Genomic DNA, 14,727 nt, shown 5'->3' on the forward strand with positions numbered 1-14,727 from the left:
GGTCTGGAAGTGTGCTGTGGGTGGTGTCCAATTCATTCTTCAGGACAGCAGAGACCCTCAGTGACTGCAGGGCCAAATAAAGCATCTTCAGTCAGCGCTTCAGGATTATTAATCTAAAATATAATTCAAGGATATTAATGTTAGGACAATATCAATATGACTGAGCCAATTTTACATGATTCATCAACAAGTCATGATTACAAATATGTTAAGTAAAAGTTGCTCCTCAACTTTCATCTTTTCAATAGAACATGCCTAATTGTGAAAAGAATGAATGAAGTCTTACCAGGATGGTCCTAAAGAATCCCCAGTCACGCTCACGCAGCAAGACCAAAAGACCTCTGATAACAGTAGTCCATCATGAACTGACATCATGCAGTTCCTGCAAAGACAAAAATTAAGAAAAAAAAAAATCTAAATAAAATATATATTCATATTTTAATTAATACTTTAATACATGACCCTAAACATACCTGCTCATCATAAACCTTCAAAAGATTAGCCAGGGTATCTGCTGTCTTGTCAGTTTTGGATGCTGTTTGCCTTAAAATTGTCATCAAATGAAATTGGTGGTGGTGCGGTTGTCCAAAGAATTTGTGGGGAAAATTCTCATTTGTAACATGTTGGTACTCTGCAGCTAAAAAAAACAAGAGAAAATTTCATAAAACAAACCCACACTACAAAATATATAATGCTAGAAAAAATATATTAATATTATCATTATGTTTCATTTACTTATTTATTTTTTTACCTCAGATGAAAATCAGGTGTTGATCAGATCAGATGTTGATATCAGGATCTTCATATTGTAAACTGAACTCAAGGTCTAGCTGAAGTTTCACTTTCCTTGCTGCAAAAAATCATTGCAAATACACTGTAATATTTATTTTAACTGGATATGCCAGGCATAGTAGTACAAAATGAATATTTTACCCACCTTTTACATGCCTCCATATAAGAATCTTTCTGTAGTCAGCAACAACCGACCTTCAATTCTGTATGTACACAAAGTCACAGTGTCATTCAGCTGAGAGTGGAAGTAGTACAATTGCATGATGTCTAACGTCAACCCCCAAAACGGTTAGCAATAGAGCTGATCATCATGTTAGTTGCTTTGATTCGATGAACACGGATTTGACTTAAACAGTATTGAAATTTTGAAAACTGAATAGGACGACAAATAAATTTAAGGCCTGTTTTTAAAAGCTAGAAATAACAAAACTTACCTTATTGTCTAATGATGTAAAAATATATAGCCTAAAAAATATATATATTTAAGATATAAATATATTTTAAGCTGCAAAATTTGCACATCAGAAAAACTATTTCTTGTTTACCACGTCTGGATGATTAGAATATTTGTTTTGTTATTATTTTATTTAATATTTTATTTAATAATTTTAATTACTTTGTATTACGGTGTTATAGATAGGCATACTTTGTTTTTAGGCTACATATATTCTCTCCAGAGTAAATATTTTTTAAAAATAGATTGGAAAAAAAAACGTTTACCGTACCTTTAACATATGTTTGACTTAAATGACATTTAAAATCATTTAACTGATCGCATTGATCAGGTAATCATTGATATGCAGAGATGTCTTCTCGATCGCAGGGAAATAATCAGTGCTGATCAGTACTGGTGATTGAGGTAAAGTTAGTTTTATATTTACACATTCAGACTTTCTCCTTAATAATATAATATAATTTCAGAAAAGTAGTTTTTGCATATACTAAATGGTAAAATCATATTAGCAGCCAATGACTTTCAAAGTACAACATTGTTCAGTCAAAAAAATTGTGCATTAAGTGTAACGTTAATGTTGTTTTCATGTCATACTTGTATATGATTTCAGACCGAATACACAAAGTACCATGGTAAACGACATATGGAGAGAGTCACAAGTTGTTACTGGACGAATGTATGAATATAAAACCAACTTTACCTCAATGTGCTAGTGTGAGATGAAGCTCTGCTCTGTACCTGCTCAGGTGAGGAGCACAGCTTAAATGTTCTCCGTTAGGCTCTCGTGTATGGATCAGCATGCAACAAGCTGTGTGTGACAGACAGCTACGTTTTGAGGTAGTTTTTGCCCGTCATCAGAAAATACCGTTCAGTATTTAGGCGGAGATTATTTGAGTTATGATTATGCGCCTTTCGTTTCCGTAGTGCCTACAGATCGCGAAGATAATACCACATTCACAGTCTGGACAGAGTTCAGCGCAGTGCCATTACGTGCGGTTGTGTGAGCGCGCGTCACCATGACAACCTAAACGCATGCTCGCGCCAAGATTTAAAAATATGTTAAACATTGAATCTGCCGATTTCAAATGTTTTTGTCCTTATGACACTGTTAAAATTCATAGTTAACACATTACAACTAACGCTAACGTTGCACTGATTCAAATTTTTTTTAAACAGTAATGTTAACGTTAGTTAGCAACAAGTGGGGCTAAACACGTTTTCTGTAATGCACGACATGTAAACGCATTCAGACAAACTCTACATTACATTGAACTGTTACTGTGATTATATTGATTAAAACATAAATTTAATATTTCTTGGATTTGTAAATAGTTTACTTACTGTAGTGTGAAGCGAGGCCGATCCGCCATCTTGAAAAAACGAATGAAGCACGAGAACGTACGTGAACCTGGATGACGTCACACGCAAAATCACTGGGCTGAAAGATTTTGAGTTAATGAAACTTTAAAGAGACATTTTGTATAAATTAAACACAGCAAAATCGTTCACCTTACTTGAAAGATTTAATTTTTACAAACTCAAAAATAAGAAAAAGTTCTAAATACTCATCTAGGTTAATTAAGATTAACGAATTTTAATGATTTAAGTTAATACAACTCAGTTCAATTAATTAGTTACAGCATTAGGGTTTACAGTGTGTAAAAGCGCTTTACAAATAAAGGTGAATTGAATTGAATATTATCCCAACACAAACTGATTAAGTCAACTTATTTGTTTGAACAAATTCATGTGGATTGAACATAAAACAATTACGTTGTCCCCACAAAAATCTTAAGAATTGTGTTGATTCAGCTTATTTTAAATAAGTAGTTTGAACAGTATCCGTTTGAACCCTAAAATATACCCTAAAATATACCCTAAAAATTGAACTCTAAAATACAGTAAAAAATCTGTAATAAATATATAGAAAGGTTTGAGATAAGTATTTTTCCTAGTACAGTATTTTTGAAATCTGCATATTAGGATCTTGTAACAATGAAGATGGAGTTCCAATGAAAAAGCTTTGCATTATGAGAATAAATTATAATTTTTAAGTATTCTTACTTTTAGCTCTAATAATATTTCACATTATACTTGGTTTTACTGTATATTTGTTTAAATGCAGCTTCTGAATAATATTTTCTATGTATTTTTTTCTTTTCTATTGTGTAAAATCTCCTTCAAAAACAATTATCTGGAGAAAAAAATCGTAATATTTTCTTGTACATAAAAACCCACAAAATACGAATAATAATAATAATAATAATAATAATAATAATAATAATAAAAATAATAAGCCCTATCTTGAGGTTAAGAATAAGTATTCATGATTTTAACAACAAGTGCTAGATTTACTGAACAGATAAATCAGGGTTTGTCCTGGGACATAAAAAAATTGGGACGGCAACAGGACGGCATTGATGCGTCCAGACGCAGGGGCGTAGCAACCGGTGGGGGGACAGGGGGAATCCGTCCCCCTCACTTTTAGAGACAGACCATTTAGAAACAGGTGATTAATAATTATATGAACATATGATCTCATACAGATGATCATACATATGATCCCCCTCCCCCCACTTTTAAAATGTCTGCTATGCCCCTGTACTGAAGTAAAGTGAAATGGCCATAAACTCCAAGACAAAGTAATTGTAAGCAGAACCATAGACCTTTATCTATAAATAAAATATAATTATAGAAACTGTGTTCATCATAGCTGAAAGCTACGTTGTGTTTGTTGGCCTCACGCATCGCACAGCCCTGTCAGTCAGTCAGTCAGTCAGTCAGTCAGTCAGTCAGTCAATATATACGGCCTAAAATAACAACATATGGCACTATTTGCTTCAACTCTTGTGTTTCACAGAAAAAAATTTGCACAAAAAAGGTCTACATAGTTGTAGACAAAAACAAGTGAAGAAAGTGAAAGCTTCTGCAAAGATCCAGCAGGTTAAAGCGTTTAGCTGACATCCCTCCAGTGATTTACAGCCTCTCGGAGCGCAGCATGTACAGATGGGAAGCAGAAATCTGTGCCGTCAAACATCTCGCAGGAAATACCAGGAAGCGACTGGATGGAAACTGGAAGGAGGACTAAACAGACACACTTGTCTGAGGCAAAACAAGATAATGCCAGCATGTCAGAGAACGCTGGACTCCGAACACATACTTTCTATATGAACCCAAAACTGCTGGTTTAACGAATACGTTAAGACAATAACTATTGTAAAAAGCAATATACAAATTGAATTGAATTAGTTGCGGATAATAACATTTTGGATGTTTTCTGACTCTTTTATATGAAAAAAGAAAACTGCTACAGGCTTACATTTTTAAGTTGAATCAAATTAAGTTTTTAACTTGCATCAATTACATTTCAAGAGTTCACACTTAGCTGATGATTCATCAAAAGCTTGTTTGGCATGCTGTCCCAGGAGAGAGCCCCGAGCTCAAGGGATCCTCGAGCCCGGGGCTTCCTCCCGTTTGCAGAGCGAGAGGGGAGCCTGAGCTCGGTGGATCTCAGAACTCCCCGTCTGCAGTAGCTAAGTGAACACGTGAGGAAAAAAGGGGGCTAGACAAATGCTTGATTGTTATGCATGATGTATATCTTTGGATGGTGGGAGGAAACCGGAGAACCCGGGGAAAACCCACGCGGACACTGGGAGAATATACGAACTCCTCACAGAAACACCTACCGACCTGGCAGGACCAGGGTTGGCAGTGTTCTTGCTGTGGGGCTAACAGTGCTAACCACTGGGCCTCCGTGCCGCCCGATCTATAATGAAGGAGAATGGGGAGGAAGGGGGGTTTCTTCCAAACGAAGATACAGTGGACTGAAGACTGTGGTTATTTATAGTAGTTTATGGCTCATATGATTGGATGATACTGATTAGCTTAATACGAGACCGGCTGTGATAAATCATAAACACGTGATCCTCTCGAAATTAGTTTATGAATAAACACCACTTAAGTTGAAAACGATTTAATCTGAACATTGATTTAAAATGTCAAGTCAAAACTCTATAAGTTAAAAAATGTCAATCTACTTAAGTTAAAGAACACTGAAAAAAATAAGTCATTGGATTTACTCCATTTTTTTAAGGTAAGTGTTTGCAAACAATTTATTTAAGCTGAATTTAAACAAACAAATTCAATTTAATAACGTTTAAATTCATTTGTTCGTTTAAATGCAACTCATTTAAATTGATTTCAACCACTTGGAGTAAAATGGAGTAAATCCAATTAATCATTTTTTGACAGTGTACAATAAGGTTTTTTTGACAGTGTATGTATTGATTACGTGATTCTTGTAACACTACAGACTCTAATTCTGCTTTATATCTGCATTTCATTTACCCTACATAACAGAAAAATAAGACTAAGGAGAAGGAAAATTATTTTGCTTGTGTGTGTGTGTGTGTGTGTGTGTGTGTGTGCTAATATGGAGTGGGCGGGGCTTATGCACACGACCTCTGATTGGCCGAGTGCAGATGGCCATATTTAGTTGAGTCATTTCTCAGACCGCAGCATGCGCTTTTTCTTTTCCTCGTCACATCATGGAAAGTCTGGCCAAGTATTTGCTCGACCCTTTCCTCTGTCTGACTTTTCTACAATATAAAATCATCTCAAGTGTATCTCACAGAACAGCAAAGCTAATTTGTGATCAGCAAACACAGACGATAAGGTCATAATAATTCATAAAGGCTCTGCAAAACAAATGGAAAGCACTGTATATATGTTGTTTCTGAGTCATAATGACTGCAGAATCTGTTTCTCATTAGTTTTTACTTTTACTCCATCTCTAGTGTCTCTGAAGTTTGCAAACACAAAAACTACACAACGTCATTTGTCAAGTCTGCCACATCATCAGCATCATCATCATCACTGGGAGGGAGAATCAGCCAGTGAAATACAATGGCTCTGATCCCAAACCTGTGAAAACTGCCTTGCTGTCACTGCCTACATCCACTAAGTCTTAATTTTTTAAGCTGAATCAAATTAACCTTATGAGTCCATTGAACTTATATTATGTTAAACTGACTTAAAACAGCATGCATAATTTATAAAATTAAGTTAGAATGTGATTAACTTAGTTTAATGAGTTACAATGACTTAAAAACATATGCTATCAGGACTAAATGATAATTTCATTTTTTACAGTGCAGGCAGCCTTCTACTATAAGGCAGCATCCTAAATGTAAAACAAGTGCCCTCGTAAGTGACTGATTTTCCATAGTAAGCATGGAGTGGAAGAGACACTACTGATTTTAGTCCACCACTGTAAAAAATGCTGGGTTCCACACAATCACTTTGTGTTGGGACAACATGAAGGAATTAAGATGACTTAATATATTTTACAAATTTAAGTAGATTGAACATAAAACAATTACGTTGTCTCAACAAAATCTCTCGAATTGTATTGTTTCAGCTCATTTTAACTTCGTTTGAACAAGCAACATTTTTAAGTGATTTTAAAGGTCCCATGAAATTAAAAGTTTTATCTTAAGTTTTTTTTTTTTAAATGTTATGAAGAGCATTGTTTTAAAGATGTCTGTCTGTTTTAAAGAAGCATTGTCGTCTCACAGCAAGAAGGTTGCTGGTTTGAGACCCGGCTGGGCCAGTTGGCATTTCTGTGTGGAGTTTGCATGTTCTCCCTGCATGTTGACGTGGGTTTCCTCCAGGTGCTTCGGTTTCCCCCACAGTCCAAACACATGCACTATAGGTGAACTGAATAAGCTAAATTGGTCATGAATGAGAGTGAATGAGTGTGTATGGATGTTTCCCAGTGCTGGGTTGCAGCTGGAAGGGGTATCCACTATGTAAAACATATGCTGTATATGTTGGCGATTCATTCCGCTGTGGCGACTGCTGATAAATAAGGGATTAAGCCGAAAAGAAAATGAATGAATTAATGAATGAATGTTCTCTGGTTTTGTAATCTATATGAAACGAATGCAAGGTACAGTCTGTCCTGATGAATTCATATGCTGGATATGTTGGCGATTCATTCCGCTGTGGCGACTCCTGATAAATAAGGGATTAAGCATAAAAGAAAATGAATGAATTAATGAATGAATGTTCTCTGGTTTTGTAATCTATATGAAACGAATGCAAGGTACAGTCTGTCCTGATGAATTCCCGCCTCCACCATTCGAATGCACATTACATGACAGCAACTACGTGAACTCCAACAAAATTGTAAACAAAGACATCGCTGTCATTTTGCAATCAAGAATAAGTTCAAAACTACTTCAGAAGATGATTGGACGTGGCATTATTTAGAGGATGATAATGTGCAACAAGTTATATACAGTGTAGTTTGATTAACAGGATGATTTATTTAATTTTGTTTGTAACACATGCGTACAAAACAAAAAAGACCAGAAGCGAAAATTTTAGGTACACATACAGCTAAGAGCAAAATTATTAGCCCTGCTGTGAAAATATTTATATTCTAGGGTTCCGCAACATTCATTCGTTCATGGCGGGGCGCCAGACCAAAATTCATTCCTGCCACGGCTACATTACAGCTTCTCATTCAAAACATTCAGTCGTTGTTTTCTTTTTTTTTTTTAAATAGGGGTTATAATCGCAACAAAATGTATTAAAAGGTAAGTGAATTATAACAGAGCAAATTTTGCTGTAATCGTAGTAGTGCTGAGCGTTATTTGTTTAACCCTTTAAGGTGACGTGCTGACTGACTGACAGGGCTGCGCGATGCATGAGGCTCAATGTAGCTTTCAGTTATGATGAACACAGTTTCTATAATTATATTTTATGTATAGAAAAAGGTCTGTGGCTCCGCATACAATGACTTTATCTTGCTGGAGTTTACAGCCGTTTCACTTTACATCAGGACGCATCAATGTCGTTCTGCAAGTCTATTGGAGACATCCAGAAATATTCCTAGCCAATTTAATTAATGTTGGAGACATACTCGTTATATAAACACACTAAATTGCAATTCAGCAGCGTTTATTTGAGAGCGCACCAGAAAATCTACACTTTACCTAATACGAGATTTGCATCTCGATTTGTAATACTGCGCTCAGGACATTTGTCATTACAATTACTCCATAGGTAGTTAGAAGATCTGCATAAAAGGCCTGCCGCCACAGCTGGAAAAAATCCCAGAGGAAACATTGATATTTTTTCAGATATTTCTAAAGTGATATTTAATGGAGCAAGGAAATTTTCACAGTATTTACGAGAATATTTTTTCTTCTAGAAAAAGTCTTAATTGTTTTATTTTGGCTGGAATAAAAGTTTTTTTTAAACCATTTTAAGTTCCATATTATTAGCTCCATTAAGCTATTTTTCCCCACTGTCTACAGAACAAACCATCGTTATACAGTGCAGTGCCTAATTATCCTAATTTTGCCTAATTAACCTAGTTAAGCCTTTAAAAGCCGAACACTAGTATCTTGAAAAATATCTAGTAAAATATTTATTACTGTCATCATGACAAAGATAAAATAAATCAGTTTTAAAACCATTATGTACTGTACATAACCAGTTACACCATTATTTATTATTCTAATTAATGAATTCTAGTTGTAGAAAAAATATTTTAGGAATATCTAAAGCCTAAAATAGCACTATGTAAAAAATATTAATAATAATAAAATAGTAATAATGAATAAATAAATAAGTAAGTAAGTAAGTAAGTAAGTAAGTAAGTAAGTAAGTAAGTAAGTAAGTAAGTAAGTAAGTAAGTAAGTAAGTAAGTAAATAAATAAATAAGTAAGTAAGTAAATAAATAAGTAAGTAACTAAGTAAATAAAAAAATAAATAAGTAAGTAAATAAATAAGTAAGTAAGTAAGTAAGTAAGTAAGTAAGTAAGTAAGTAAGTAAGTAAGTAAGTAAGTAAGTAAGTAAGTAAGTAAGTAAGTAAGTAAGTAAGTAAGTAAGTAAATAAATAAGTAACTAAGTAAATAAAAAAATAAAAAAATAAATAAGTAAGTAAATAAATAAATAAATAAATGAATAAGTAAATAAATAAATAAATAAGTAAGTAAGTAAGTAAGTAAGTAAGTAAGTAAGTAAGTAAGTAAGTAAGTAAGTAAGTAAGTAAGTAAGTAAGTAAGTAAGTAAGTAAGTAAGTAAGTAAGTAAGTAAGTAAGTAAGTAAGTAAGTAAGTAAGTAAGTAAATAAATAAGTAAATAAATAAATAAATAAATGAATAAGTAAGTAAATAAATAAATAAATAAATAAATAAGTAAATAAATAAATGAATAAGTAAGTAAATAAATAAATAAATAAGTAAATAAATAAATGAATAAGTAAATAAATAAATAAATAAATAATTAAAAATTAATTCTAAGCTTCAGCGCTTCAGAAAATGTCTAATTAATTAATTACATGATTAGTTTTTCAGTAAAAAGTGAGAATTTGTTGGTGGTCTGAATTGTTTGTATTGTCGCACACTGCATGTATAAAGGACTGTGGTATATGTGAGTATTACAGGACACTAATAAAAGGTTATAAAAGCCGAATGAAACCCTTAAATTAGGATGAAACACAGGCTTGTGATGAAAGCGTAATCATCATGCCCACCTCTTAAACGTCAACAAAAGCTGAACGGCGCTAACACAAATCTCACCGCTTAAGAGCAGCCTGTCTATTTTTAGGCTGACGTTGTGACTGTTTACATCGCTTTGACCCCAGCGATGGGTGAGTTATTCGACACCGCGAGTCTCTCCTCCTGCTCACAGATCGACATGTTGAGACACTGAACAGACAGCATTCCTGGATCACAGTATTCACTACATTAATTCTTAGCCATCGCGCTTCATAAGCAAAAATCCTGAACAATTAATTTAGTAGCACAACAAAAGTGAAAGGAAATGAAGATCTGATCTGTTGTGAACAAATGTAAAGGAGAACAAAAATCTCTACATTTAGTGAATAGAAAAATCAAAGAAGCATTTTCATTCAAAAAGGGACATTTTTGGAGTAAAACCCCTGAAATTCTACATTCTTGTAACATTAATTTATGATATTCTGCTTTTTTTTTGTATATTAATTCCCCCATTTTTTATTTAATCTATGAATTTATTATGGGTTTGAGTAAAATGTTAATATTTGTTTTTATTCTATAAAGATTCCTTAAATATTCTTCCAAATTTAAAATAAAAATATTGTCATTTAGAAGTTTTTTTTATTTATCCAGAAAAAAAATGTGTCAGATTAATACATATTTCATAATTCATTACTTTTGTGATTGAAAATCGGGGTTATTTCAGCAAATATTGATAACTAAATACTTCTGAAGTTAAACATATCATATATGAATTTAAAGGTGCAGTGTGTAAGTTGGACACCCAGTGGTTGAACTAGGTATTGCGCTCCTGGATCAAAACAAACGCAAGCGCAGGTTGCCAGATTGAGGACAATGGCAAGTGATTTAAATCGTGCTCTAAATAAAAGCAACAGCACCTGATAGAAGGGGTATTTTCCATAATAAAAGGACTTTTTGTCCTAACCAACACCTTGAATTGATATTAGAAATGGCTTCTATTTCTCACAGGTGAACAACAGAAAACAATGATCACCTCAGGTGCACCTCATGTGCTCTATTAAACGTTAAATGCTAATAATGTGAGTTTGAATGCCATTTTACATGACATTTATTGCCATATACTGAAAGCAGCAGCAGATAGTTCACCCCAGATCTGGAAAATAAAATAAACCGTTTGAAATTAAACTTTAGAACTAAACATTTATTTATCTGAACTGTACATACCCACTGCACATGGACATTTGTAATTATGTTTATCTATCTGCACACTTCTGCTATTAATAGCATCCTGTACATATATTCATTTATTGTAAAACTCTGTTCATAGCTAATACAACCTGTATAAAATGTTCATAGTACATCCATCTGTAAATATTACCATAATTTTTCTATAACTGCACTTTATAACTTATACCTGTATCCTGCACTTGCTGCTATTGCACTGCTGGTTAGACCAGAACTGCATTTCGTTGCCTTGTACTTGTACATGTGTAATGACAATAAAGTTGAATCTAATCTAATCTAATCTAAACACATATGAGTGATTCAGCATCTACATTTATTAACGTTAAAGAGGGTTAATATGTATTAATCAGATTATAAACCTTACCATTTCATGAGTGAGTGCATATTCTGTGCTTCTGAATGGCTGCATTTCAATTTCTGTCGTCTTGTCTGGTGCACACAGCCAAATTGCTCATCACTGCAAATCTCGTCAAGCAGCATGTTTTTAGTACACGGTGTTACAATGTAACCTAGTCACCTAATGTTTACGCTCATAATATTTATGTTATTTGCTAATTAATAACCTCATGTGGAACTGAATCCGTGTCTCATTTTGGTGGCTGCAACTGTCCCCCAAATGTCGCATTTCGGTAACGGACTCATGTTTTGAAAGGCTTTCTGAATGAATGAATGAAATTCGCTGTTTCCATCAAAGCAACCCGAAGCACTGAAATATAACTGGCTAAACTGGCATTGAGCATGTTAAAATTACCAAAACAAAGACAGCGTTCCAGCACAGAAAACACACTGTCAAAGCCGAATATCTGACTTCAGCATTGTTTTTCAGATAAACAAGAATGTTCACTTAGCATGTTTCTGAAACATCTGCAAACATATTATGGTATTTTCATACTTTAGAAGAGTCAAAAACTTACATCCAGCACCTTTAAACATGTCAAGTCTTTTTACCTGTTATGCAAAAAATCTAAAATGACTGAATTTGGAAGATATGCCATCTGTATTTTACAGATTTAAATAAAAATGTTATTTTACTCAAACAAATAAGACAAAATAAACCGTAAAACTAAAGAAACAAGAAAATTCAGTGACACTTTATATTAAGCACCACAGGGGAATGAACCACCAACTTATCCAGCATGTTTTTTACACACTGGATGCCCTTCCAGCTGCAACCCAGTACTGGGAAACACACATACAGTACACACTCAATCACAGGCATACACTACGGCCAATTTAGTTTATTCAATTCACCTATAGGGTATGTGTTTGGACTGTGGGGGAAACTGGAGCACGCGGAGGAAACCCACGCCAACACGGGGAGAACATGCAAACTCCACACAGAAATGCCAACTGACCCAGCCGAGGCTCGAAACAGCAACCTTCAAGCTGTGAGGCCACCTAACAAAGATTGTGTTATTTTGCGTTCGATTATTTAATATCTGTACCTTACTCCACCCTACACTCTCAAAAATAAGGGTACGCGAGCTGTCACTGGGGTGGTACCTTTTCAAAAGGTACACATTTTAATACCTCAAGGGTACATATTAGTACATAAAAAGTACAAAAGTGTTCCTCTTAACATTTGAGGGTACTAATATATACTTTTGAGGTACCAATATGGATCCTTTAAGGACAAATGTGTACCATTTGAAAAGGTACCACCCCAGTGACAGCTTGCGTACCTTTATTTCTGAGAGTGTAAATCGCTGTTCTATTTTCATCTGTGCTTTAATTTGCATATATTTCTAATCCTTTTGTAATGTTATGCGGATGCACTCCCCTAACAAAATCATCCCAATCAATTAAAAAAATTATATTCATATCGCAATGTACAGATGAAGTCAGAATTATTAGATCTCCTGAATTAATTTTCTGTTTAACGAAGAGATTTTTTTCCATACATTTTCTAATCATAATAGTTTTAATAACTCATTTCTAATAACTGATTTATTTTATCTTTGCCATGATGACAGTAAATAATATTAGACTAGATATTTTTCAAGGCACTAGTATTCAGCGTAAAGTGGCATTTATGGCCCGTTTCCACTGAGTGGTACGGTACGGTACTGTTCGGTTTGGTACGCTTTTATGGCCGTTTCCACTGTCAAAAGGCGTACCGAACCGAACCGTACGAGCCATGGTTGATCTGGGCTCAAACAAACCTTGTCGTCATCTTGATGAACAGCCACAAAGCCAAAAAGAAGAGCAGATTTACCCTGTGCCCCGTATTTTTTTCCGAGCCAGTCTGAGGCGCGAGCGGTTTCGCTTTCTTGCTAGCGCTCGCGCACGTCTAACATTATATCTGAAATAACAAACTTCTTGAGCTGATGATAATAACGTGCGCTTGATTATTGACGTGCTTTTGAAACCCGATCCTGTCAGACACTGACAAACGCGAGAGTGAAGCGTGAAGAAACAAAGGAGAAGCCGGAAAAAAAGGAGCACATTATTTTTTTAGCAAACGCGAACACACTGCCTTGTATAACTATCATCTTCACCTTTTGGACTAATATGAACCGGGAATGATGGAATTACTCTCTAACAGAGGCTACATGTGCTGCCGAAGATTACAGACACAGATGAGATGTTTTCACTGACTTTAGGCTATATTTTGTGTTGTTTTTAAACCTAAATACCGGCGAAATGTCTGCTGTGTGTAGTTCTTCTGTAGTTGGTAACATATTGGACACTGTAAGGGGCTGTATGTGTTTATAAATGTTCATTTATTTAGTTATTTAATATAATTACAGACGTTACAGTAGGCTGTTTCGCATCATTGATCTGCAGTTATAATCAACTCATGTTCATAGAAAAGTTATTAATAAACATTTCTACACAAGTATTTATGTGTATGAAGCATCTGTTTTGTTAGAAGTGCTTCTCATATGATATGTAAGTGACCCATACAGCTTTATTGTAGACATTTCTTTGAGCAAGAATGACGTCGACTGAAACTTTCTGTCATACACCACCCCCACCAAAAGGGTACCCTTGTTAGTGGAAACGCAAGCCTGATAAAGGTGATCCGTACCAAACCGAACCGTACCGTACCAGTCAGTAGAAACGAGCCATTAAAGGCTTAACTGGGTTAATTAGGTTAATTATAGGCAAGTTAGGGTAATTAGGCAAGTGATTAAGAGTGGTTTGTTCTGTAGACAATTAAAAAATATTGCATAAGGGGGTTAATAATATTGACCTTAAAATACGTGTAAAACATTTAAAACTGCTTTTATTCTAGCTGAAATAAAAAAAATAAGAGTTTCTCCAGAAGAAAAAATATTATAGGAAATACAGTGAAAAATTCCTGAATCTGTTAAACATCATTTTAGAAATATTTTAATATATTTTGACTTTAACTGTATATTGCATAAAATCGAAATATTGCAATGCCAGTTTTTTCCAATATCGTGCAGCCCTAAATGGAAATATTAAATAAAATACAATAAACAACTGCACATTCATTCAGATGGTTTGTAATAATATTTCTGACTAATTTTGTCCACTCTCTCTCTCTCTCTCTCTCCAACACACTCCATATCTTTTGGCCTGTCTCCACCTGCCCGCTATGTTACTTGAGTCCTCTGTGCTGGCTGGTTTAAATCTACTGCTTTGAAACCGTGATCAGTTCGCTCAACCCTCATTTTACTAAAAAAAAAAAAAAGAAGGTTAAATCCTGCAGGAGCTTCTCCTTCGCCTCTGCTCAGACACACCCAGACCTCACAT

At 34.5% G+C, this 14,727-nt stretch overlaps 1 long non-coding RNA gene across 2 annotated transcripts; it reads right to left on the reverse strand.

Annotated features, from left to right (window-relative positions):
• Positions 1-297: 297 nt before the first annotated feature.
• Positions 298-2,859, reverse strand: LOC130238761 (uncharacterized). Of its 2 annotated transcripts, none has more exons than XR_008838647.1 (5): positions 2,588-2,859; positions 938-995; positions 752-850; positions 474-637; positions 298-382 (listed from the first exon to the last, which is right to left on the reverse strand). It is a non-coding gene; the product is annotated as an uncharacterized LOC130238761 (long non-coding RNA). The 2 variants fall into 2 exon arrangements; XR_008838648.1 differs by lacking the exon at positions 2,588-2,859 and adding an exon at positions 1,985-2,221.
• Between the last annotated feature and the right edge of the window lie 11,868 nt (positions 2,860-14,727).

This window comes from Danio aesculapii, chromosome 12, assembly GCF_903798145.1.
Source record: "Danio aesculapii chromosome 12, fDanAes4.1, whole genome shotgun sequence".
Classification (NCBI taxonomy): Eukaryota; Metazoa; Chordata; class Actinopteri; order Cypriniformes; family Danionidae; genus Danio; species Danio aesculapii.